General features: G+C 38.2%; 1 long non-coding RNA gene across 1 annotated transcript; it reads left to right on the forward strand.

The window, feature by feature from the left end:
• Nucleotides 1-8,333: 8,333 nt before the first annotated feature.
• LOC131703029 (uncharacterized) lies at nucleotides 8,334-10,279 on the forward strand. Its single transcript, XR_009309647.1, has 5 exons — nucleotides 8,334-8,904; nucleotides 9,020-9,041; nucleotides 9,611-9,666; nucleotides 9,765-9,823; nucleotides 10,110-10,279. It is a non-coding gene; the product is annotated as an uncharacterized LOC131703029 (long non-coding RNA).
• The last annotated feature ends 16,846 nt before the right edge of the window (nucleotides 10,280-27,125 follow it).

Genomic DNA, 27,125 nt, shown 5'->3' on the forward strand with positions numbered 1-27,125 from the left:
TGTTTTGAACCCACAGATCGATTTATTCCGAGATTCGCGTTACAGGGAGGGCGCCAGACAAACAAATAGCAGGTATTACAAACAAGCCACTGGCGATTCCTGGTTTACATAGCCTTCTAATTAGGTTTTTTCAAAATCAAAATGATGTTTAAAATGATAATTTTTCACAGGGCAACGTGAAAACACCGGTTCTGGAGGAAGGCACGCCAGACCAAAGATAAGAGCAGCGGTACAGTATTATTATTATTATTATTATTATTATTATTATTATTATTATTATTATTATTATTATTATTATTGCGCCATTTTATTATTAGGTCTAAATACATATATACAACACACATGCATATATACATGAATACAATTCCATCTTAACTCAAATATTATGAATTCATGATAATCTCACACGGCTTCTTTTGAACAGACCTATATATATATATATATATATATATATATATATATATATATATATATATATATATATATATATATATATATATATATTTATTTTTTTTTTCTACATGTCAATTCTATATGTACAGCAACACGACGATTTTTCCCCCTCCTAGCAGGTCCGTGATGATGTGCAGTACGCCAGTCTGCAGTTCGAGGCGCGCGGGCGACAGAAATGAAGACCGGGGCTGGACAGATTATTAGAAACACCTGTGTCATGTAGCACACACTTCTGTGTAACTGCACTGTCCCTCCTAGAACTGAATAATTTGATATGCAAAAAGAAGCACCGCTTTGCATTATAGATGAATGTATTCATTATATATGTTTAATAATATCAAAATAATTAAAAGTATCCAATGTAATCCACCTTTGAAATAATTGAAATACCCAATACAATAAGCATCATATCCTCATAAATTTCCTTGTTAAAAACATTTTACAAATATTTACAATTATTTATTTTATAAAAGCCGTAGATTTGCTGTATAGCACAATTCTTAAAACTCTCAAAATGACTTTTTTATGATTGTAGTTCATTAAACGCTTTTGAAAATAATTTGTATTTATAGGATTTACATCCAGTGTATGGGTCTCTAATGTTACAGGAAGTACCTGGGAGTACACTCTGAGTTACTGCAAGTGAAATGCATGGTGTGTTCCCAGTAAAGCTGGAGCAGCATCTAAAGCAGTTCAGCCTGAGAAAAGATTGAAAGAGTCACTATATGACCTCTTGCAACGTGTTGTTTGCAATGCAGAGAATAAGACGCGGCGATTCTTTTTCTTGGGTTTGCATGTATTTCTCAAGCTCGCTCTCGCTCTCGCTCTCTCTCTCTCTCTTTCACACACACACATACACACACAAATGCTTTACTTTTCTTTTTAAACAGCTGAAGAAGGGCTTTTGCCCTGAAAATATATATTTTTAAAATCTTTGAAATCTTTTGTGTACATTAAAAAAAAAACTTTTCTTTATATTATATATATATATATATATATATATATATATATATATATATACACACACACACACACACACACACACACACACACACACACACACACACACACACGACAAACCTTTTGTTATGCAAATCACTAAAATGATCCAATATTATGTCAGAATTGTTTTAGCGCCCTCTAGCGGCTACTAAATCCGATGTCCATTAAAGCTCTTGATCTGGACCTACTCTACCTGTTGGTAGGCTAGTAGTTACTTACTGGCCCATTCCTGTGGGATGATTTTTGCTTGATAAAGTCCCATTGAATCGACTGATCTCAATCAGATCGGGTGCAATATAGCTTTTACTGTCCCTGGTTTCATATTCGAAATGTCTCATTTATTTATTCAGTGGATCAGGCAATGTAGTTATCAAACTTGAGCTTTGAAGCAAGCTTCATGTTTTTATCCAGTTTCATTTAATTAGCCCACAGGTCTCTAATGAAACTCGCATATTTGGTTTGTCTTTCAGGTGTTAAGATGTAGGGAGGGAAACTTTCCTCGGAATTAATTCTTAAGAATATTTTTAACATCAATACACTCCATGTATTTTCTTTTGGTTCCCACAGCCAAATACAAACTTAAGTACTGTGACCCACTCTGCAATAATATAAATATATAACACATGGATGAGGACTATTTGCATCGCGAACCATGTGGGATAATACCGCAGCAGTTACGTCAAAATGTCATATTCTAGAAGATTATACATGACCTTTCAAACAGAAAATGTCTCGTTTTCAATCGCTCGACAACACTCACAATTCGTGGTTTTTAGGCACTTTTAACAAATCTGTCTGAAGATTTACAATCATCCTCATAAAACCTAGATGAAATTATTTCCTGAAACTGACTGACAATTCTATTATTCTCTCTCCGTGTTTTCTGGATACACAGTTACATTTTTAAACAATATTTTTTTATTTATATGTCACGCGATTACATTTCGTTTCCCGCCAAAACTGTAAGAAAGAGGGAGGGGGTGGAGAGAAGCAGGGTGGAAGGAGATATGTTAGTGACAATGAAAGGGTGAGGAAAACAGCGAGCTTCAGCAATGATGGGGTGTCTATATGTTTTACAGTGATGAAGAGACTGTCCGGTTTCCAAAAATTTATATTCTCAAACACGAACAACATTCAGCTCCCAACAGATAAGCATTCAGCTGTAACATGGAACTGCGCTCTTTTTTAATGACTCCCCCTGCACTTCCTCTCCCGCACATTCAACACGGGAAATACATTTGCGCTTCAATGACATCACTATTGCTATTGTAACAAAGTCTAGTTACATAAAATGTCCACTAGATGGTAGCAGTTACAGATTCACTTAATCATGTGTTAACCTTGAAGACCCTCCACTCCCCTTGTGTTCCTAACATTGACGTTGTACAGTGCTTAAATTTAAAGTTATCCGAGTACAGAATCCTTACTAGATCTTAGACTGAAATACAATCAAATTATTCGCAGTAAGGCTCATTTTGTGTTTAATCTATCCCCTTCAGTTACATTTCAGTCACTGTTTACATGAGCTTTATGGAGTAAGAAAAAACATCAATGAATTATACATTCTAGCATAGATGAGAAATATAACATGATACAATGATACATGCCATGACATGATGTATTATACACACCTGTTTCATGTAAATTACAGTCTTGCAATCTGCTTCCGTGTTGGGTGCCTCTGCTTGATTGACTTGCGTTCTTGTTGCCTTGGCAACTGCTAATGCTGCTCTGCTATTGCAGAGGAGGCGTGACATAGCAAGGGAACTTCATGTGGCGAGAGAGAGAGAGAGTTTGAGTTTTAAATCCCTTTATTTAAACAAAGGCTTACTTCTTCCTCTGGCCTGTACTCGCATGTATGTTTCTGTGTTTTGTAAAGTGAAATGGAAAATGTTGTTTGTTATGTCCGGAAGTTTACTGCCAGTAAAGACCTAGGCCTCGCGCTTCTAAATGCCACAACAGTTTTTGTTGCAACACCTTCAAAAGGTCTGCCTTCGCGAGACCAGTCAATGTATTAGCACTCAGTATAAAACAACATCTAAAGTAAGCAGCTAGTTCTGCAACACAACCCGAACCTCAACATGACCCAATCGATAAGAATTTCAGGCGGCAGACATGCACCTGCAACTCGTCTATACATTTAATGTGATGTGATGTCTTATATACAGTACAGTGTGTTTATTGCAATCACTTGAACAATAGATGGAATCATACAGCTAAATCGCGACATATATTTTAATGTTTACAATTGCATATCGTCTTGCAGTGTGTTTACATGCTTTACCTTAAAAGGCTATTATTCTGAAATGAAATTACGACTGGATTATGTATAAATAATAATAATAATAATAATAATAATAATAATTATAATAATAATAATAATAATAATAATAATACATACATACATACATACATACATACATACATACATACATACATACATACATACATACATACATACATATTTTTAGGTTTTGCAGCAGTCAACATTGGTTTTGTTTGTATTTTCTTTGCTGATGTTTAAATTTGTATTACATTTTACATAACTTAACGTTTTTAAAAGCAAAAAAGACACAATAGTGAAAGACCGATAAGCATCAGATGCATTTAACCCATATTCATGAATGTTTTAATTATGCACAAACAACCATCATTTGTCCAAGGTTCAATTGCACCCAAATCATGTCCAAATAACACACACCGCTCACCCTCCTTTCCGGGGTCCAAGCTTCACTACAGTACAAGAACGGAGAAATAACATTAAAACTGACAAAGCAACTTATTCAAGAAATCCACACTTCAAAATAAAAACTACTCTAAAATGTATTCATAGAGCAAGACCTGGAATTAATAAACACACCTCCAACGATTCTCACTATATAATTCAAATATTGAATCTAAATCCAAAGTCCTTGTATTGATCTTGCTCTCAATTGTATTATTACTTGTACTGTGATTCTTGAAATGTACTTTTGTTTACGACTGTAAGTCGCCCTGGATAAGGGCGTCTGCTAAGAAATAAATACTAATATATTGACATCGCCTCCACTGTTTATACTATGGTAAACCTTACAGGGTACAAACGGCCCCAGAGTGCTCAAGCACATCGGTTCAGTGTACTATGCAGTGTAGCGCAACCTCACACTTTTTTGAACGGGTGTTGGCACAAGCGCAATTGGTCCTGTGCGGGACAGGCTGGCGCTGTTACTTCTTTGTTTTTTATATGTTGAAATGCTGATGGCCGAATTTGTATTTTATTTTCTGTTTAGCTTCTCCGGGCCCCTGGCATCCCCGCCGTGGGCCTGTGTGCACCTGTATACGCCGTAAATAAATACTGTCAATATGTATAGATGGATTTTCTTAATAGTAATCGTCAAACCGTTTAACCAGAGTAGCTAAGCTTTATACTGCAACTCAAAATGCCTGAGAATTAAACATCATCCCATGTATCAGATTTTAGACTCGTCTTCAGGGTTCATTTTAATTGAATGTGTGAGAATTTATTTTTGACCAACACAATGTTAGCAAAATAAGGATGCGATGCGTTTACACTGTAAACGTTTCAATCGGAAGTCATGCTACACGTTTACTTATTCTAACTGAATTGCTGATATATCCTCGGTCTCTGTAATCATTATTGCAAGACTCAACTCAACTGTTGTTTCATGTACTTCTTCCAAACGGGTCTATATTCTTTAAAGAAGAGCTGTCCGATAAGTGATAAAGAAACAAAAGGGGCTCGTGTGAAAATGTTAGACAGCCCTGTGGTTTAATCAGACATCTTCCATTAAATTATTCAATCACTAATTTGCATATTTTATAAGATGTTATAAGATGTTCAGTTCCAGTGGTTTGATTTCATATGCACAACAAATCCAAGCAAAAAAAAAAGGATGTTCTAATAGATTTGCACGCGACTGTATGTGCGGCCTTTCTGGTTACCGGATGTTTATGTATTTGTTTAGACATAAATAACAGTAGACCATAAAAATGTGATCTTGTGGTAGTGAAGGACCTTGCAGCGGGATCTGTATACAATATCTGCACTTCCTGGCTTGTCTATTGCAGCCCCTCTTCTTGCCCTGGTCACTGATAGTGTCTGCAGTGCGGATAACACACACAACATCCTCGCCAGCCGTGCTGTGCACTTCCCACCATGCTGCTCCGGCTCATTCTGCTATTCTACACGCTCCAAGGTAAGCGTGGCTTTACTGTTTATATTCTAACATCGCACAACACATGTGTGTTTCAGTTTTATATTACTCTTGCATTTTGTATAATATTGTTATTTACAGGCAATTTTTTGTTCAATTACTATATGATTATTTGTATACGGCGCGGTACAATTTATACAGAATACGATTTAAATGTATTATTTAATCAAAATATAAAACTTTCTACAGTTTGGTGTATTATTATTATTATTATTATTATTATTATTATTATTATTATTATTATTATTATTATTATTAGTAGTAGTAGTAGTAGTAGTCGTAGTAGTAGTATATAGATTGGGGTGTTTACAAATATAAACAGTACCCGTTTTTCTTTTTTCCCGTTTCAGTTGCAGATGCTTCAACAGTGTCTGCCACTCCTCCTATTTTTGTGTCGTCTGCAAATTTAACGAGTTTGCTTAATATATCAGAGTCTAAATCATTAATGTAGATTAGGAATAGCAGAGGACCTAATACTGATCCCTGTGGTACACCACTGGTTACCTCACTCCATTTTGAGGTTTCTCCTCTATAAAACTTTCTACAGTTTGGTGTATTATTATTATTATTATTATTATTATTATTATTATTATTAGTAGTAGTAGTAGTAGTAGTAGTATATAGATTGGGGTGTTTACAAATATAAACAGTACTCGTTTTTCTTTTTTCCCGTTTCAGTTGCAGATGCAGGACTCTTCCAATACCCGCCCTTAGTCAGAGTCGAGGTCGGGAGCAGCGTAAACTTGACCTGCGATATCGAGGACCTGAGTGGAAAGTGCTTCACTGTCATCTGGTTCAAACTGCGGTCCAACAGCATCCCGACCCTGGAAACATATCAAAGTGTCAGACCAGGTGGCAGCTTCGCAGGCGACGAAATCGAGAAAACCTGTTTCCTGAACCTAAACAACGCGCAGGTGAACGAATCCGGGACTTACTATTGCGCTTTTATTAGGAGCTCAGCTATGTACTTGGGCAATGGATCCACGTTAGTAGTACGAGGTCAGTAAGAAGCTATTGAATAAGTATGATGGTTTCTGAAATAATGTGTTATTTTGATGAAATATTGTTTTTGCTTTGGCCAGTGTGGTAATGATGCAAGCGAGTTAGAGGCTAAGATGGGGAATAAATGTAATATCGTGTGTATCATCCACTGTCAATGTCGGACATGGTTTGCGCTTGAAGGCAACTTTGACGCAATGTCCAGTAAAATTCTTTATAAAATGCGTAACAGTCTATTTTAACTGAGTGTAAATTTGCCAGTTTGCAATAGTGTTTCCGGTAAATTTGCAGACATTTAGTCGGGTTCGGTTACATTGCTTCGTTTTCCCGTCTGCTGGCTGAAAACAGTGAAGTTGTCCGATTCAAACTATTTCTATGTTGTTTAAATCACCTACACAACTATAAATCTGACAGAAAAAGCTGCCTCCCGGTTCACGGAGCACAGGTCTAGTTTTATTTACGTTCAAAGCACAATTTTGTTAATGAACTGCAGACGATTCTACAGAACGGGTTCCATAAGAAAAAGACTATTGGTTCTATGATATACATCGCGTCAATACAAAGTACTGTGCTATGGGCTAAAGCCCTAAAGTAAAGTACTATGTTAAAGCACTGGGCTGTGCGCAAGACAGCATTTCTAATTAAAACGCTGAATAAATTGACTTGTACAACATTGCATAACTGTAGTTTTCAAAATGTGCTCAGTAATAAACACCCCCCCCTCCCCCCTCCCCATTATCCAGCATGTTGTTCTTAATGTTTTATATATTTAATGTCGCTCTTATTGTTTCCAATACAGAATGCTCCGATGACCGCGCTTATATTGAAATCCTCACCCCTTCAGAGTCAGACGGCGAAGTCCAGTCCAGCGGCGCCGCTACTTTAGTGTGTCTGGTGTTCGGGGTATCCGAGCAGGCTCGTGTCTACTGGCTCATCGATCACGGACTGACCGACTCCGGGTCCGGAGATTCCAGCGAATCCACGCCGGACTTTATCAGGAATCAGATCACCATTCCGGGCGAGGTCTGGAGCAGCGGGGCCGTGTGTACGTGTGTGGTGGAAACAGAGAGCGGACGCAATATGAGCAAAAGCGTGAGCAAAACCGGTAAGAGCATGAACATTTGATGTGATTATTTTTTTTAATTATTTATCCATAAATACATAAATAAAATAACATTATCTTATCGATATAGGTAATCTAAAGTACACCCCGATTTTTATAATGTAACCAGGTTTAAATTGCGATCAATTATGATAGATCCCTTTGGTAGAGCTATAAAGCTGTCTTGCTTTTAGAAATGTGTTTATCTAATGATCGATTACTAATGTTCAGCAAACATCGCATGCACACTTCAGGGTTGTCCACGAGTCGAATAGCCAGTGTAACTCCCTTGGGAGAATTATCTTGTGCATATCAACTCCGCAGATGTGGAATTGTTAACATCCAATCATGAAGATGGAATCTGATCATCTTTCTTTCTCTGGTTTTAAGATCGTCTCTGTGAATTGCTTAGACTCTGCTGCCAATGCTTCTCGTTGAGCCCACATTCACAAACAGATCGAGGTTTTATCGATTCAGTGCTTGACCTCTGTATGCAGCTGATTAAGTCTGAACCGCACATGTCTGTATTGTGTTGTTTATACTATGAGATTGTCCTGTGTAAATCTCCCGGTCAAATAAATAAATAAATAAATACATTGAAATGAGGTTATGTCTTGTTAAAGACACTTTTAAATATCGAGTAATGTTTTTGCAATGTAAATCAAGTAAGAAATACCGTTTTTGTATTTAGATACTTGTACTGTAATGTATTTATTTTTAACTTCAGCGTACAGTGCAGTGTATTAATATTAAATATCAATCTCATTAACACTCAGGCAGGACCATTTCTGATGTGTTAGACAGCGCTGCTACTGGGTAATAAACTAAAACAAGCGCCCGTTCAAATAAAGCGGGAGCGAAGAACCGTCTCTGAAAGAGGAGCTTGAAAATGATCAGAATTGTGAAGGCGCCGCATCTTCTTGCGCCTCTTAATGCATCCCTCGTGTCAGCAGCACTATTGTACTGAAGCGGTATACAGTACCGGTGCGCGGTTCTCTTTTCACCTGTTTAACTGTGTTACAGGGAGCGGTGCGTGTCCACTCTTCCTCTATGGGTCGCTGGCGGCAGCTTCATTTCTTCTGATTACTTTGTTAATTACACTGGTAATATGCTATCGAAGACAGAATAAACCAGGTAACCTTTTCATGTGTATTATTAACAAGCTATTCCAAATAGAGCAAAACCACTAATAATTTACGAGTAAATTAATATTTGATTTCTCTTTTCTTTCTTTTTTTTTACCAAACAGATGCGTATTTGGCAAATGAACCGTAAGCATGTCTATTTAATATCAGCCCAAACAGAATAATGCATTTATTTATATATCTATTGTTATTGTACTTATACAATTATGAAATATAACCCATTTACCACGAAATAATGCGAAGTATTGATAGACCTTTCGTGGCAGCAGTGTGGAGTAGTGGTTAGGGCTCTGGAATCTTGACCGAAGGGTTGTAGGTTCAATCCCCGGTGGGGACACTGCTGCTGTACCCTTGAGCAAGGTATTTTACCTAAATTACTCCAGTAAAAACCCAACTGTATAAATGGGTAATTGTATGTATAAATAATGTGATAACTTGTAACAATTGTAAATCGCCCTGGATAACGGCATCAGCTAAGAAATCAATATTAATATTTGTTTTTTTCTTTTTAAACGGACTGAAGGCTAATCGATTGGTAGATGTATGTTTTACGCATGTATGTGTTTTAACTATTTATCACAGGTTCCATGAATATTGAAGCTAGAGTTCATATCGTTCACATTCACTTTTCTGATAGACCTATCGGATAGAATTTATAATACGATACCATGTTGATTCTTGTTTTGAACCCACAGATCGATGTATTCCGAGATTCGCGTTACAGGGAGGGCGCCAGACAAACAAATAGCAGGTATTACAAACAAGCCCCAGGCGATTCCTGGTTTACATAGCCTTCTAATTAGGTTTGTTCAAAATCAAAATGATGTTTAAAATGATCATTTTTCACAGGGCAACGTGAAAACACCGGTTCCGGAGGAAGGCACGCCAGACCAAAGATAAGAGCAGCGGTACAGTATTATTATTATTATTATTATTATTATTATTATTATTATTATTATTATTATTATTATTATTATTGCGCCATTTTATTATTAGGTCTACATACATATATACAACACACATGCGTATATACATGAATACAATTACATCTTAACTCAAATATTATATTTTCATTATAATGAATTAATATGAATTCACAATAATCTCACACGGCTTCTTTTGAACAGACCTATATATATTTTTTACATGTCAATTCTATATGTACAGCAACACGACGATTTTTTCCCCTCCTAGCAGGTCCGTGATGACGTGCAGTACGCCAGTCTGCAGTTCGAGGCGCGCGGGCGACAGAAATGAAGACCGGGGATGGACAGATTATTAGAAACACCTGTGTCATGTAGCACACACTTCTGTGTAACTGCACTGTCCCTCCTAGAACTGAATAATTTCATATGCAAAAAGCAGCACCGCTTTGCATTATAGATGAATGTATTCAATACATATGTTTAATAATATAAAAATAATTAAAAGTACACAATGTAATCCCTCTTTGAAATAATTGAAATACCCAATACAATAAGCATCATATCCTCATGAATTTCCTTGTTAAAAACATTTTACAAATATTTACAATTATTTATTTTATAAAAGCCGTAGATTTGCTGTATAGCACAATTCTTAAAACTCTCAAAATGACTTTTTATGATTGTAGTTCATTAAACGCTTTTGAAAAGAGTTTGTATTTATAGGATTTGCATCCAGTGTATGGGTCTCTAATGTTGCAGGAAGTACTTGGGAGTACACTCTGAGTTACTGCAAGTGAAATGCATGGTGTGTTCCCAGTAAAGCTGGAGCAGCATCTAAAGCAGTTCTGCCTGAGAAAAGATTGAAAGAGTCACGGTATGACTTCTTGCAACGTGTTGTTTGCAATGCAGATAATAAGACGAGGCGATTCTTTTTCTTGGGTTTGCATGTTTTTCTCAAGCTCGCTCTCGCTCTCTCTCTCTCTCTCTCTCTCTCTCTCTATCTCTCTCGCTCTCGCTCTCTCTCTCTCTCACACACACACACACACAAATCCTTTACTTTTCTTTTTAAACAGCTGAAGAAGGGCTTTTGCCCTGAATATACTAAAGTAGAGTGCTCTGCAGTGTTGAGAGTGGAGTTTTCTTTCCTATACTATTAAAGCACTCTGCAGTGTTGAGAGGTGAGTTCTCTTTCCTATACTACTAGAGAGTTCTGCAGTGTTGAGAGTGGAGTTCTCTTTCTTATACTGCTAGAGCGCTCTGCAGTGTTGAGAGTGGAGTTCTCTTTCCTATAGTACTAGAGCGCTCTGCAGTGTTGAGAGTGGAGTTCTCTTTCCTATACTATTAGAGCGTTCGCAGACGCTGGACAGTGGTACCACCTAGTGATGAAATATAGGAAGTGCCGCTCATATTGTAATAGACAATTCTTTATATATTAATATATACAGGCACACAAAAAAGAAATGCATATGTGTTTCTGAAATATCAGCTAAATAAATCCGTTGCACAAAAACAAATTATTATATTTTTTTTCTTACATACAGCACAGATATATACATATCTAAGATAGTATTTCTCTTAAGTGTACAGACATGATCTGTAGCTTTGCTTCAAAAAACAAAACCATATTCTTATTTAAAATCGGATAACATGATGAAGATAACACAATAAATTAATATTGAGAGAGAGCGAGAGAGAGAGAGCGAGATAGAGAGAGAGAGAGTGAAAGAGAGAAACAACCAATCATACTAATAGCAATGTATATTATTAAAACAATTCTGTAAAGCTTTTTTGTGTATATATTTATATAAAATGATTTAGGAATACTACAGACAGTAAACTTTATTAAAGTAATTGTTTTTTGTGGTTATTTTGGTACGTTCAAAAAAATCTGCATCACCATAATTTCAATTGAATCCCACAGTGTCAGATACCTGGCATGTATGCATTTTGGATGTCTCCTGTTATAAATCAGCCAGTCGTATAATAGCTTCTATCCCAATAGTGCAGAACATTGTTACACCCCCTCCCCATAACCCTCACCCCCCACCCCCCACCCAAATAAATTGTCTTATTTCCATCCCTGTAGATAGATAGTATTTGATTGAAGAAGGCAGTGTGGGCCACAGACTAGGCTGCTCTCACAGGAAACACCTCTGCCTGTTGCTCCCCTGGTGGCTGTGCTGAGTCCCTGCATCCTGCCACTGCTGACACACCTCCTCGCCCTCTGCTGGACGCGCCTAGAACTGCGCGCCAGGCTGATTAGACTCCCCTGCACAGACATAGAGAGAGAGACAGAGCTCAAATTGAACGACAAACGAAGACAGTGAGAAACACTTCTAGTCTAATTAAATCAGTCATTGGATTTATTAGAGTACCAGGAATGGCAATAAGACTCCTATTGCACAGCAGTTTCACCCATTCCATGTTTTACTACTACCAGCTTGACTAGGTGTGTTTAGGTAACAGAAAGTCATCTTTAATCAATTGGAGCTTTTCCTGCTGTTGTGCTCCTCGTTTGTGGAACTCTATTCTGCTTGACGTCATCAGGCAGGTCGAAGCATTGGATCCTTTTAAATCTCAATTGAAAACATACTTTTTAATGTGCTTTTATATAATTGGTTGTAACTGGAGTTAATTAATTTATGTTGTTAATTAAAAAAAAAGTTAATTCTTAAAACATTTTTTAATTAAAAAAAAACAGAAGATCTGGAAAAATATATTGTGACAATGCAGGGATGGAAATAAGACTTGCACAGCAGTTTCACCCATTCCAGATCTTACTACCAGCTTGATTATCCCCAGTGTGTAGAGGTAACAAGCTCAGGTGTGTCTTATTATTAAGCTCATAGTGAAACCAAGAATGGATCACACTGATAGGCAATGGGAGCCTTCTTTTCATCCCTACGTCTGGAGCAAAAGAGAGTTCACTGACGAGGGCCGGCCACTAGGGGAGATAGTGAACCAGGTAAGAGTACCTCTCTCAGCCTCTAGATGTCTCTCTCTGCAGAACCTCTCTCAGCCTCTAGATGTCTCTCTCTCTGCAGAACCTCTCTCAGCCACTAGGTGTCTCTCTCGCTGCAGTACCTCTCTCAGCCTCTAGGTGTCTCTTCCTCTCTCTCAGCCCCTAGATGTCTCTCCCTTTCTCTCTGCCTCTAGGTATCTCTCTCAAATTCAAATTCAAATTCAAACCGGCTTTATCAGCATGACAGGAGTGATCCAGTGTTGCCAATGCTTTTCATCACACATGTTACATAAAATAAACACACAATATCAATCCCTCCCCCTCCCTCCTTCTTAACAGGATGTAAACAATATAATTCATCATAATAATATATCTGTGTTGCAGTGTTTCTGGCAGGCAGTGACAAGGCAAGACAGCCTAATACACAGGAGGCCACTGGGTGCAAACCCAGTACATCACGCTCTTCAGAGCCAGATCTCTTTACCAAAGAGACAGGCTCTCTCTTGCAAGAGCTGTTACACACTTGCGATAGTTTCAGTGCAATTCCTCATTTTCACCACAGGGGGGAGTCTTGTACCGCTTTAAAAAAAAAAAAAAAAAATATGGCACTTCTTTTGTGCAAATAAAAATCGAATGCAAAAACAGAAATAAAATAATAATAAAAAACCCCTGTGGACAGCAGACTCTGACCTGCAGTTTATCAAACCGCAACAGACTTGCGTTCTTTGTTTTAGTTCCGTCTTTCTGTTTCATTTATTATACAGCTGCCATAAAACAACAGAACCACTGTGATATAAAAAAGGCTTAACCTATAAATTGCATTGATAAGACTGAATTGCTGTGCGTGCATGGGTGTGTGCGTGCGCGTGCGTGTGTGTGCGTGTGCATGTGTGTGTGCGTGCATGTGTGTGTGTACCTGCGTGCAGGGCCAGATTAACGCAGGAGCATTAGGGGCTGCAGCCCAGGGCTTCAGATTTTGAGGAGCCCTAAAACATATATATATATATATATATAATTTATAATACAATATCTAAAACATAAATAGGTAGCGTGTGACTGTATGGATCCTGCGATTAAGTCACGTGCCACTTTTATCAGGTGTGCTGCGGCGCGAACGTGACGCAGATCAGAACCTGTAAATATCTGACAGAGCAGCACCCAGGAAGTGTGAGAGCGTTGTGTATGAGTGTTGTTTTATTAGATTTCTATGTAGCTCGTGTTTTGTGATACATATACTTATATTTACTGCTTTTTCCATCCAGCTGAAGAAGCATTTGTAGTCCGAAACATCCTGATTTAGAATTGATTTTTGTATCAATTATTCACATTATGTACCGACATGACCTTTTTCTTTTTTTGTGATCCTTTTGGCACACAGCAGTTTTCCTTTTTCATATATTATTAAGTATATGTATATTTGTATGCAAGCTCTTTATAAAGTAATCTTGGTCAGTCAGTCAGTGAGATTGACTTCTGTCTGCATGTCTGTCTGTCTCAGATTGACCCCAGTGAGCTCACCCTCCTCCACACCCTGAGGAAGATGAGTCTATACCCTGTTTATTTAGCAGGTCCTCATACTGTGATACAGCCATCCTGAAATGTCTTTGTATCAGAAACAGCTTGGTGGTCCAGTGATTAGAGAAAGGGGCCTTGATACAAGGGGGTTCCCAGTTCAATCCCAGCTCAGCCCTTGACTCACTGTGTGTGATCCTGAGCAAGTCACTTCACCTCCTTGTGCTCCATCCTTTCGATGAGATGTAAAAGCAAGGTCCTATTGAAGTGACTCTGCAGCAGCTCACCCCGTGTTGGAGACCCAATTGAAGTGATTTGTTGTGAGAAGCTAATTTTAACGCAATTCTGATCAGCGATGTGTTTTGAAATTGTGTTAAAAGGGAATTGAGAATGGAATTGGGAATGGAATTATTATTATTATTATTATTATTATTATTATTATTATTATTTGAAATGATCAAAAGGTACAGTAATAAACAATATGCCACAGAATCAATGCATGCGAGAACAAGTTTATTGATGTATTTAGTTTTTTTTTTTTTTTTTTTTTTTTTTAATAATGAAGAACATGCTGATATAGGGACATTTTCTATACAATTTCAGAGGGTCTGCTTCAAAGGATAAATAAACACCACGTGTTATATTTGCACCAGCATGGCTTATTCCAGCCTACTGATATTTCTATTACAATGCCAATAACTGTCCATCAAATCTGATAAACCAATGAGAAATCTCAGAGAAACGCACAAGCCTTTTAAGAGAGAAGGAACACGTGTGTCCCACGAATAGAAACGATGCGCGCTTTCTTATTGTTTGCAACGAGGTGCACGAAACAGTGGGGTTTAAAATGCAGTGACAGACTGGATCTGATCGTCCAAATGGACAGTTTCCTCCTCCTGATTCCTGAATCGCTCTCAAAGGTATTTTTAAGAAGAAATCATTTGAACAGCAAGCGCTTAATTCCCTGTCTACCTCAAAGGGTTAAAACAGGCTCAGTTCTGTGTGCAGCTCTGGGCAAAAGTTTGGCCTTATCTAGAATTTTAAGACTGAGATTATTTTAAAAAAAGCTATATGAACATAACTTACCTCTTTTATTTAACATCATGTCATCAAAGAAACTATTAAATGATATAGAAAAAAGTCTACCATTTGGAAGCCATACTGGTACATTATTTCATGTTAGAGTTTGAAATGTCACATTTTTCAACTTTTTGTCAGTGTATGGGGGAAAAAAAAACAAAGTTGTGTGTAATTAAATATGACTCATTATTCAGTCGGTTTCATTCGACTTTATGAAGCAACATTTGTTAATTCTACAGGGTGTTGCAAAATGTTTGGCCAGTTTGGAAAACGATTCAAAACTTGGAGGTGAGGAATCAGGTCTGAGGACAGCTGACCATCAGACTTCCCCTGATAATGATCAGCTCGCATAGGTGACCAGACTGTCCTCTTCATCTCTCCTCTGCAAGAGATCAACAGGGTTTATTAAATAATCACCCGATACGCATGCCAGCGTCAGTGACACACTGTCGCTGGAGGTGAAAAGCGCTCAGTACCTACTGGCGCTGGTGTGTAACACCTGTAACATGTTAAACCAGCGCTCAGTGCTGCACCGCCGCGGACCAGCAGCCCATTGCGAGAGAGCAAGCCAATATAGAAAGTGTCACATGACAATTGTTCGTGTGGTGTTTTAGCTTGCTGAAATCATCTTCTTTAGAAACTTTATTTTTATTTTTGATGGCGCACATTGTAAGTGATATTCTGGAAAACTCACTTTTCAAAGCGGCAGCTTTTGTCGAAATTCTCTTTTTATATTTATTTTCTGTTAACATTAGTTTATGGATAATCTTGTTTGCTTTTAAACCAATTAAATTGTTACAAAAAAACGACTATTCTATAGTCCATTCATTTTAATTCTGTACATGGTCTTGTTGTGCTAGTGCTAAAATATACACTCCACCCTTTTTCTTTATATATTTAATATAATTTTAGGAAATGACATGTCAGCACTGTACTTGCATCCAGAGCGCGTCTGCCGATGAAAATAAAAATACTGCTAAAAACAAAACAGTATTCGGTTCAACAGAGAAGTCAGTAACTTAAAAAAAACAAATAAGCTAAGTGCTCCGAGTCTGTCTGTACAGTTTGAAATTTGAATGTGCCGCCCCTGCTAGCTCTGCGATGCTCAGCCAATAGGCAGGGACGGGACGTTGAAAAGAATTGTGGGAAATGTCGTTTTAAGACCTTGAAATACACCTTTGCTTCTATGCCTGATCCCACATTTCCAACAATTCTTTTCAACGTCCCGTTCCTGCCTATTGGCTGAGGGTCGCAGAGCATGCAGGGTCGGTACATTCAAATTTCAAACTACACAGACAGACACGGAGCATTTCTCTTATTTGTTTTTTTTAAGTTACTAACTCTGTTGAACCGAATACTGTTTTGTTTTTTCAGACTATAACTCGGCTTCCAGAATATAACTTGCAATGTACGCCATCAAAAATAAAAATAAAGTTTCTAAAGTAGATGATTTCAGCAAGCTAAAACACCACACGAACAATTGTCATGTGACACTTTCTATATTGGCTTGTTAGCTTGCAATGGTCTGCCGGTCCGCGGCGGCGGTGCGGCACTGAGCGCTGGTTTAACATGTTACAGGTGTTATACACCAGCGCCAGTAGGTACTGAGCGTTTTTCACCTCCAGCGACAATGTGTCACTGACGCTGGTATTCGTATCTGGTGCAATAATATATCATCAATAATATTACAGCACATACCAATAGAGGAACCTCTCAGCCAATAACTTTCAATTGGGATTCCAAATCCTGTCACACGAGAACAGGACCCCATTGATGCACGGCGCAGCCGGCCGCGGATTGGCTTCATTACGAACCCTTTCAGCTATTTTCTAGATTTCCTGCACGAAAGGGGTTCAAATCCAGGACGGCCCTTCTAAAAGCCCACCGCTCTTATCACAGGACAGCTCTTATCAGAATATGCAGTGAGGGGTCTTTTCTGACTTGGTTTAGGTCTTACATGCTCATATATGGTATTGTATTTACCATTCGTGGGCATGTAAACCCTTCTTCCAGCGTGTAATTCACGCGTAAACCAAGCGAATAAACCCCTGAATGCACTAGTATGAAAAACCTCAACTCCGTCTCAGATTGTACTGATCCCCCTGGGGCACTCGACGTCGTGGGCTGAAGGGATCGCTTAACTATAGACGCGAAACACTGAATCCCATTGACTTGCATACAATACAATGCAATACAATTTAGATTTATATAGGATCAGAAAGCGCTTCACACACACAACACACGCACACACACAACCAATTAAACCATTAAATGAAAAACGGTTTAATACAAAATGTTTTAAAATTGAAATTAAAAAAGTGACACAAAAGTGGTTTTAATTAGAAAATTAGAAAAGAACTGAGATAAAAAGCGAGTTTGTAAAAAGAGAACAATAAAAAAAAAGTCTAATGCATAAACTGAATATGCCAACTTTACCTTTTTATCACCGCTTCCGGGGGTCCTTTTGTAAATTACACGCGTGGAGTCTTCAGTGGACGCTGGGAATGCAAAGTTGAGACGTCACTGACAATTTATCAGAACGAGGCTGAGTGTCGATAGATGAATACCAATAGCATCTCCCCGGGCCGCGGTAATAAGCGGCAGGGAGACGCGGCTGGTAACAGCCCCGCGGACAACCTGCTTCTTAACGTCTTTCTTATAATACAGACACTGTGTAACCTTGCTTAAAAACTGCACAGAAATGAAGCGCGTGCACTCTGCAGTAATACCACCTGCTGGTGTAGAATGAGAGACCCGACCCCTGCCCTTAATCACAGACCACTGGGGTCCTAATATCTATCTATATACATATATAATGCGTGTGTATGCAACAAAACTACATTAATATAGTGTATACAAAATACATTTGAACAACAACACCATTGTTAATAATAGCAGGCCCGAATATGTTTTTGTATTAATACTGATATAATATTAACAGCATAATATAAATAACAATAACAATAACAATATTGATCACCATCGTCATAGTTACAATAACAATAATAATAATCATTTTTAAAGTGTTTGTATCAGTAATGAAATCGTATCTATAGAGATATACAATGCGGTGCACTGACTCGCTAGCCCGCTGCAGAACCATCACTGGCTGTAGCGCTATAAACTCGCACCGGCGCACAGGGAGGGAGCGGCCGGGACGGTACCTGGTTTGAAGCGGCGGCGGGTCCACAGCGCGCAGCCGCAGAGAGCCGCGGAGAGAGCGAGGAGGGAGACCCCGGAGAACACGGCGTACTGAACCAGGCACCGCTCTGCAACCAGACCTGGGTTCAATTACAATTACAGCAGAATTGTTTACTGACATTTCAATTACAATTGAGTACAATTCCAGTTACAATTACGCTGCAGTAATTACAATTAGAATGACAGTTACTCTAAAAAATAACAACTCTCCACATTAACATGTTTACTCTGCTTATCCTAAATAACCCAAACAATGATAATAATCACATGTACAAATACACAAACATAAAACTTGTATGTGTTTCTCAAGCCTATTCCAGTCTATTATTTTTTTTTTAATAATATAATTTTTACAAAATAAGAGTTTTGGTGGTACAGTGGTTAGAGAAAGGGGCTTGGTACCAGGAGGTTCAAATCCCAGCTCAGCCATTGACTCACTGTGACCTTGAGCAAGTCACTTCACCTCCTTGTGCTCCGTCCTTCAGATGAGACGTAAAACAAACAAGGTCCTATTGGAAGCGACTTTGTGGCAGCAGTTGCTTTGGATAAAATCGTCTGCTAAATGACTCATTAATGATAAAGTAAGAGGCGAAAGGGAGAGATTACTGACCCGCCCCGTGAATCCCAGCGTATGAAACATTCCCGCTGCGGATAGAAGAGTTCCTGTCCAACTGCGCTTCACATGCGCACTCAGCCCCGCTTCTCCACGTCTCCACCGGGATTGTCAGGCGGCTCGTAGCGGCGTAGCTCTCTCTGTCTCCCTGTCCCTCTCCGCCCTCCTTCACTTTGATCCCGGAGCTCGGCGTTGCCTCTGCCACGAGGTTACCGGAGATGAACCACCGGACCCGGACCGAGGGCGAGGAGAGGCCCCGGATTAGACACACTAGTGTCAGGGTCGCCTTGGAATCGAGCGCGCTGCCAGAGACAGCCACGGGGGCCAGGATAGACACTGAGGAATGATCTGAAACATAATAATAATAATAATAATAATAATAATAATAATAATAATAATAATAATAATGCACTGTATTTAATTGCATTTTATAGCATTGAATTAATAGGGCAGTATCAGGGTAACTGTGTTTAATGAACAAATTTGGTTGCCTTGGAATCGAGCGCGCTGCCTGAGACAGCCAGGCGGGCCAGGATAGACACTGACCGATTCACAGAGGAAACATCTGAAACTTAATGAAATAATAATAATAATAATAATAATAATAATAATAATAATAATAATAATAATAATAATAATAATTTTGAAAGTGTTTCTATCAGTAATGAAATCATATCTATAGAGATATACAATGCGGTGCACTGACTTGAATTCATAGGGCAATCAGAGTATTTACATTCAATAATAACTTGTGCTCTATAATGTATTTTAATAAAAAGTTTGGCAACACTACATGAAGCATCTCTAATTACTGTGTATTTACATACAAGTTACTTAGTAAATACAGGTATGAAGCATTGTGTTATTATGCATAGTTACAACGTAAATCTCTGTGCTCGATATAACTCTATCCATAACACTAACCCTATCCCTAACACTAACCCTATCCCTAACACTAACCCTATCCCTAACACTAACCCTATCACTAACACTAACCCTATCCCTATCACTAACCCTATCCCTAACACAAACCTTAACCTAACCCTAACACTAACCCTTTCCCTATCCCTAACACTAACCATATCCCTAACACTAACCCTATCACTATCCCTAACACTAACCCTATACCTAACACTAACCCTATCCCTAACACTAACCTTAACACTTTTCTGATACAATTGTGTACTTACATATATCGTGCAAAAAGCTTTGCTTGTTAAGTTAATTCATAATAACATTGCAATTATGTGTAAGTGCGCATGTATTTGCAAAGTATCTGCTATGAAAACACAGAGTAATCAGGGACACTTCATATCAAGTGTTACCGAACCTTTTTCCAAAAGCATTACTTGATTATCGTGCATATTTAAATATTATTATTATTATTATTATTATTATTATTATTATTATTATTATTATTATTAAGTCAGTACTGCAGTATAAACTCACCTCCAGACACGATCACAACGGACGCGTCTGAGAATCGCAGAGAGCTGCCACTCTGTTCACCGCAGTAATATCGCCCGCTATCGTTTCTCTGCGTGTCCCGGATTGTTAGCGTGACTCTATTGCTCTCTACGGTGCTGGTGATCCTGCATTGTGAGCCCGGATCTCCGCATTCACCAGGGAAGGGCTCGCTCAGTCCCCCGCTCGCGTTGTCTCGGAACCCGCGGACATCATCGGTGCTTTCGAGTTTCCAATTGAAGACACAGGGGACGGTAACGGACTGTCCGACCCGAGCGAAATAATAAGCGGGATTTGCACTGAGAAAAAGAAAAACTGCAACAAAATATGATAAAAAATAGAGAGATACAGGAAGCATGAGTTGCATCTCGTTTAAAAATGTGGATTGCGCCATGCGATTTAAAGAGAAATTCTACCAGCAATTGTAAAGTTTTTAACTTTGAACAACAGATAAAGCACTTTACATGAAGTGTCTCTGATTGCTGTGTATTTAGAAACTTAGAAGCTACACGCGTAGCCTTACGTACACATAGTTACAGTGTTATTATGCACACTTACAATGTCCTTCATGTGGTAGATTTTTTGCATAATATACGCAAACACACAATTGTATCAGGAAAGTGTTAGGGTTAGAGTAAATTATATGGTTAGGGTTAGGGTTAGTGTTAGGGTTAGGGTTATATCGAGCACACAGATTTCCACATGAAGTACATGGTAACTCTGCACAACGCCATTGTAATGATGTGTAAGCGAGCATGTTTGTGAATACAGTCATTAGAGACACTTCATGGAACGTGTTACCGAAAAGCAATATTTAGAACCAAATCGTTATAGAATGAACAAATACCTTTTAATAAAGTCGTTGTATTTTGTATATGTATTTTTGTATACAACTGTAAGTCTGCTAAGAAATAAATAAATAAATAAATAAATAAATAAATAAATAAATAAATACACAGCAATCAGTGACACTGAATATAAAGTGTTAACGAACGTTTTTCCAAAAGCATGAATTGCTTATTATTATTATTATTATTATTATTATTATTATTATTATTATTATTATTATTATTATTATTATATATATTAATGGTCACCTTTTTCAGTGACAGTAAAAACAAACGGTGGAGATAATAATAATAATAATAATAATAATAATAATAATAATAATAATAATACATACATACATACATACATACATACATACATACATACATACATACATACATACATGCATACATACATACATACAGACTTGCCGTCAGAATAGAATGTTGCCACAGTTAGAATGCGGATCATTCTATTACGCACTAAGCGCTCCATTGAGACAAGGCGCTCGTTTGCAATCCGCCTCACAGGGCTCTGCAGACACGGAATGAAGCGCGGTGCTGTGTGGATCAGACAGGCGTGGCGGTCGAGTCTGGTTCTGAGGGGGAAGAGGAACTTACTGTGCAAGAGGAGAGAGGCTGTCTGTTATTTCCTGTCTCAAAACACTCATTATTATTATTATTATTATTATTATTATTATTATTATTATTATTATTATTTATTTCTTAGCAGACGCCCTTATCCAGGGCGACTTACAATCGTAAGCAAAAACATTTCAAGCGTTACAATACAAGTAATACAATAAGAGCAAGAAATACAATAACTTTTGTTCAAGTAAAGTACAAGTTTGACAAACCACAATTCAATAATACAGCAGGTAATAGTGATAGTTACATCAGGATATGATTAAATAGTGATAGTTACATCAGGATGTGATTAAATACAAAGTACTACAGGTTAAAAACTTGGCAGATTACAGTATTCTGAAGTACAGGATTAAATGCAGTAAAATAGGGGCTGATAAGAGCAAAATAAAGCACATTTACATGAAGGGTGATAGTGTCCCAGGATACAAACAGAGGAGTTCTACAGGTGCTCTTTGAAGAGGTGAGTCTTAAGGACATTACTTATATATATATGTATATATAACAAAATATATAAAGAATGCATGGGTGTTTTTTGCACCTTATTGATCGATTCGTCCATCTGAAACGACCACGCGTTGGTGCTGATCTTCAGTGGAAAATAATAAATTAACGGCTATTGTGCGCGTCGATACTGTTGAGTCTGGAAGCTTGTCTTGATGTAGAGCCGCGGATTGTTTTAGTTTTTACAATGCTTCAGCGTGCATTTCCGTGCGTCGTGGAACAGGCTTATTAAAATCCACATGTAAGTATGTTGCTATTGCAGTGAATAGGGGATTGCAGCTCACTGCGCCGAGTTAACACGCAGAGTTTGCATTTCATTTTCAGTCTGAAACAGCTCCTTTAAACAAAGCGTTCAGCAGCGAAAGGGGCGCGCTCATTACAGACTGCTCCGGTTCTGTTTTATTTCCAAATGCAATTAACTAATAGTCTGGTTCGTGTTTAATGGCCAATTCAGGGCTTCGGCGTTGTCGAATTTGCCTCTCGTTTTATAACAATGACACCCCTCCTGTTTTGAAGCACGCAAATCGGGCAAGCGATTCTAAAGGCTCGCTAAGTCGCTGCTGCAACCGGACAACTCGAGTCTTGTGTGGATCTTTACTCGTAAAGCTGCACAAATTATATTGAACTATGATTTTAAAGATACCATAAGCGTTTTCAAAATAGCTTGAATATAATACAATATAAATTATATTATATATTAACTATTAGTATTAACTATTAACTGAATAACTCCCTTAGTAAAGAAAAAATGCTTTTATTAGCAAATTCTGCAATGCGCAATTTCTTTCGCCAAAAAGCCTTTTCTCGTATTAAAAGACTGATCAATTCATTGATCATACTTTTTGTCCCTCAAAATCAGCTCGTGTTTTGTTTTTCTATTCATATGCTCTAAAAATAAACACGTTTTGGTCATTTCATAAATTCATAAAAGCGCGCAAACAAACCAACATAAGACAAATAAAATACATGTACACACCTTCCTCTAGTGTTTCCATGTGGGCACGCGTGTATTTTTAACTCGTGGTTTTGTTGCGGTCAGCAGGTGTATTCAGTTATTCTGTCCGCGCATGTGTATCTAGATAGAGGCTGTGGAGCGGTTTAATGCACTCTGCTTTCACAGGGGTATTCAGACTGACTCGTGGTCTCAGCAAAAACCCACAACGAGCTCTCTCAGCGCGAGGTGATTTTCCACTGGACTGCAATCGACAGAAGGGTATTTCTGCACGAAGGCGGCTTCTTTCTTTCATCAGATATGAACATGGCACGTCAGCAAATGCATGCTTCATATCTCGAGCGAGCGTGCATGCAGGGTTAGAATCGGTGCGTTTTTGCATGGGGGAGGAGTTTACGCGCAGCTTTAAGTTAATAGTTTAAACATTTGTTATCGTTTCAGGACGAATTCTGCTAGATATGCAACTTGAGTTTCCCATTAAATTGCACGAACGGTTTGTCTTTTCTTTTAGAAAAAAAGGTAGGCTTTCAAAATCAGGGCATTCGCGTTCAGAACAAACACAAAATACAAACCTTCCCAAAAGCGCTGGAGCGAGGGGCGGCCAAAGCGGACCCGTTCACTCCGGGTCTGTGTTCCAAACCCTGTTCTAAATCGTTTAATTAGTGAATCGAATAAATAACCGTCCATCCAGATCTCTGGAGTAGTTCATTATATACTGCTCTTAATTATAACTACTTCCTGTATCTGGTAGTTGATTTTACTCTTATATGTCTCCGTATTCACGATTTTTCTCATTGCTCTTATTTGAAATCATTCTCATCTATCATTATGTGCTCTTAATGGACTTTACTCGCATGAGTAAATATTGTTACTATGAATTAACTGTTCTTAGTCGAACTCGCTCCTAATTATAATTATTTACTGTATTTGTTATTTTGCTCTTATTTGAATTTGATCATATTTGCTACTGATTGTATTGTACTTTATAGCTGCTGTGTAATGTGATATTCTGCAATGTGATATTTTATAATGTGATATTCTGTAATGTGATATTTTATAATGTGATATTCTGCAATGTGATATTCTGTAATGTGATATTTTGTAAGGTGATACTGTGTTATGTGATATTTTGTAATATGATATTTTATAATGTGATTTTCTGCAATGTGATATTTTATAATGTGATATTCTGTAATGTGATATTTTATAATGTGATATTTTATAATGTGATGTTCTGCAATGTGATATTCTGCAATGTGATATTTTATAATGTGATATTCTGCAATGTGATATTTTATAATGTGATTTTCTGCAATGTGATACTTTGTGCTGTGATATTTTGTAATAGCTGTAAGTCACCCTGGAAAAGGGCATCTGCTAAAAAAATAAATAATAATAAATAAATAGTTATAATGTTATATGTTAAACCTGGAGAGGAATAATGGCTCATGATTCTCAACAACACACTGAAGAAGACTGCACTTGTTCAAATAATTTTTCACAGACACTATTATTATTATTATTATTATTATTATTATTATTATTATTATTATTATTATTATTTAAATGTACAATTATTCAAAAACAGTGACTATTATTAGTATTACAGCAAAATATGTGTTTTATATGATATCATAATAATATACAAGATGTTAAGAATACTACAAAGAAAGCAAAAAAAAAAAGATTTGTGGGCGTCCAGCATGAGAGGCTTGCTTAAATTTGAGTCCGGCTGTTTAAAGTTCATTTCAATACAAATGGGTAATATTTTACATGAAGTGTCTCTCATTACTGTGTATTTGGTAAATGCATGCGGACTGGCACATCATTACAGTGGTATTATGCATAGTTACAAAGTGCTTAGTGTGGATGTCTTTTTCAACGATATATGCAAGTACACAGCTGTATCAGTAAAGGGTTAGGGTTAGTGTTAGGGATAGGGTTATATCGAGCACAGAGATTTCCACAGTAAGTGCATTGTAACAATGCATAATAACATTGTAATTGTGTTACACATGTATTTACTAACTACTATGTAAATGCACAGTGAATTGGACTTGGAATTAAAAGAGTATCTCCCTCTCTCTCTCTCTCTCCGTCTCTCTCCCTCTCTCTCTCTCTCTCTCTCTCTCTCTCTCTCTCTCTCTCTCTCTCGTGTTGCATGCTGGGAGTCTGTGGTGAGCGAGTGAGTGGTGGCGGGAGTGTTTGAGTTTGTGTACAGTTTTGCTGTGCATGAAATTTATATTTTTTCTTTTTTCTTTTTTCTTTGTTGTGTTTGTTTATTGTTAAAGTATTTGTTTTTTATTTAGTTGTTTTGTTTTCGGGCCATTATGGCCTTGCTGGGAGGCAGATCACCTCCCAGCTTTTCATATGATTCTTTGACCAGGAGAAATGGGTTTAAGATTGTGTCGCAGGAGCAGGTGTCGGTAGAGGACTGTGCTTTGGCCGTAGGAAAGGAGGTAGGTTTTGAGAATATCATCTCTGCCTCAAGAATGAACAAGAGTATTGTGATGTTTTTAAAGACTGAAGCTCTTGTTAATGATATTGTGGAGACAGGGGTTACTGTGAAAGGCAGTTTTCTGCCTGTGCTTCCCCTTGCCTCTCCGGTTGTTAAAGTAACCATTTCGAATGTGCCTCCTTTTTTAAAAAATGAACTACTGATTAATGAACTAAGCCGGCATGGTAAAATCATGTCGGCAGTACGTAGAGTCCCGCTCGGCTCCAGCGCTCCGGAGTTAAAGCATGTCATGTCTTTCCGTAGACAGGTTTTTATGATTCTAAATGATTTAGAAAATGATTTAAACCTTGCAATGAAGTTTAAAATTGAAGACATAGACTATATGGTTTTTGCTTCTTCGGATTATATGCGCTGCTTTAACTGCGGAGCGCAGGGACATATAAGGAGGAACTGCAAGAAAGGGGAGGCTGGAGCCCGCAGCAGAGAGGAGGGTGGGGCGGACAGGCAGGAGACAAGGTCAGAGAACACAGAAGATGTTCACCGTGAGGGAGGTGAAGGAAAGGTGATTAATGTTGACCCGGGTGAGGGAACATCTGGGTTGCAGGGTGCTCCTACTGGTAACAGCGGGGCGACTCTGGGGGAAAAGTTAGTTGTTAGTGAGTCAGCGGGGGAAACTGCAGTGAATTCCCCAGCTGAAAGTGTTGATTTACAGCCCGCTCCTGTTGAGAGCAGCGGGGCGACCGTGGCGGAAAAGCTAGTTGTTAGTGATACAGCGGGGGAGACTGCAGTGAAAACCCCCGCTGTAAATGTGATGAATATAGATGATCAGGAGGGGTTTAAGATGCCAAAAACTAGGAAAAAGAAAAGAACGTTAAATTCATCGGAAAATTTGACAGTGCAAAAGAAAAAAGCGCTGGGCGGCATAGATAAGCAAAGAGCTGAGACGAATGGGGCCGCAGTGGATCTCGGCGCTCTGTTGTCGCAGGCTCCTGCCCAGGCGGAGGAGTCTGTCTGCATTGAAGCACAGTCTCCTCGGCCGGCGAGCATGCAGGTCTCTCGCAAGGAC

Source organism: Acipenser ruthenus, chromosome 32 (genome assembly GCF_902713425.1).
Source record: "Acipenser ruthenus chromosome 32, fAciRut3.2 maternal haplotype, whole genome shotgun sequence".
In the NCBI taxonomy this organism is placed as follows: Eukaryota; Metazoa; Chordata; class Actinopteri; order Acipenseriformes; family Acipenseridae; genus Acipenser; species Acipenser ruthenus.